Here is a 1,801-nt window from a genome sequence, read left to right on the forward strand (position 1 = left end):
CCCTCTTTCAATGTGTTCCTGCTTCAACTCTACTGTCATTATGATCATCAAATCCATTTGCACATTGTTGGCATAAAGTAGTTCTAGAATAGTGTCCTTGGAACTCTCCCCATGTCAAAGGCTGAGGTATGTGTGAATGATTATAGTATATAAACATATAAAGAAGAATACTTTACTTATTCTCTGTGCATTGTCTGTCAGTGAGATGCTCATTGTTGATCTGAAGCAGTTACAATTTTTTTCCTATTTCTACATCATAATATCTTTAATTTTAGCACTTGAAAAGCAGAGCCAGGTAGATCTCTGAGTTCTGAGTTTCAGGACAGACTGTGCTACATTTAAAAAAACAAACGAACAGAAAAACAAAAAAACCTGTCTCAAAAGAAAAAAAGTGAAAGGAAAGAGAGCCTCACCTTTAAAATGGAAAATCAACAATCAATAATAAGCAAAAATCAGTATATTCACTTTCAACACTATTCCTGACAAACAGAAGCAGGATAAACACGACATTTCCCTAACTCTGGCTGTTACACGGAGTCAAGGGAATATTATATTCTTGATCGTAGTTAGCTGTATTGCCCCTCCATTTACAGTTTTCAGTGCATTTCTCTTTTTGTTTCCTAAAATAATCATTTTAAAAAATTCACGAAAAATCCATAACTAACTAATACAGTCCATATTGATAATGTCAAACCCTGATTCCTTAAGTGCAACTTTCCCAAACTTTGTCTCTGATACATTGATCTTTCTCACCTTCACATCCTTTTTTGTTTGTTGCTTATGTTTTGGTAACACTCTGATTACAACTTATCCCTTCCCATATTCTCTCTGTCAACCCCCTCAGATTCATGCCCTCCTTTTTCATATCTTATTATGTATACATATATATGAATAAACATATAAACACAATTTGTTCAGTATCTTTAGTGTTACTTCTACATGGTTTCAAGGTTGCATCGTAGTGGAGCCCTATGAAATTTTCCCTTTCCAGGGTAGCACACTTATTGGTGTTGTACTTGTTCAGGTCTGCTTTAATCAGTCACACTGTTTTGTTTTGTATTTTGTTTGTTTTTTTTTTTTTTGTTTTGTTTTTTTGTTTTTTTTCCCCACAGTTACTTATTACTTTTATTTATAACAAATTATACCCGATTTCTTCTGTTCAAAAGATCTTGAGGCAATTCTGTCAGCCTTAGCCAATCGGAGAATACAATCATCTGACTCACCCCTCCTGCTAATGGCCCAACAAATACTGTAGATTTTAAACTGGCCACTAAACTGCCCTGTACCACGGTCAACTCGGCCACATTTATCTATATGGATGCATGGTCCTTGGCAGCAATGATGCACTTTTCTCGTGGATCATTTCCGCAGCACGTACAGGTCCACAAACTCACAGGTGTCGTTCTGCATGCTGAGACCATCCCTGCTCTCAGTCAGACTGTTGTGCTACCATTGGTGTAGCTTCTCTTTTCTAAGAGAAACAGTCTTACTGCAGATTTCCTCATTTGAGATGTTCCCTGAACCTTTGGGGTAATTGTGTTGAAGTTTCTACGCAAACATCCAAAGGAGGGAAGTGAAAAGTAATCCTACTTCACAGGGACACCTATAATGTACAATGAAGACAGGGGTGGTAGGACAGCCCTAAGAATGCAATCGTGGCACTAATATTTTGTCAGTTACCAACAACTGTCTAATAGGACTTAAGGTCTGCTCAACAGGAGAGAAATCGGGTCTGGCATCTTATGCAAATTCGCAGGACTAGTGATGTCATGGCTCTTAGAGGGGAACTATCTCTATCTAT

The 1,801-nt window shown here is 37.4% G+C and overlaps 1 pseudogene; it reads right to left on the reverse strand.

Moving 5' to 3' along the window:
• Window positions 1–537: 537 nt before the first annotated feature.
• On the reverse strand, window positions 538–1,410 carry Rps21-ps3 (ribosomal protein S21, pseudogene 3; annotated as a pseudogene).
• Between the last annotated feature and the right edge of the window lie 391 nt (window positions 1,411–1,801).

Source organism: Rattus norvegicus, chromosome 7, assembly GCF_036323735.1.
Source record: "Rattus norvegicus strain BN/NHsdMcwi chromosome 7, GRCr8, whole genome shotgun sequence".
Taxonomy (NCBI): Eukaryota; Metazoa; Chordata; class Mammalia; order Rodentia; family Muridae; genus Rattus; species Rattus norvegicus.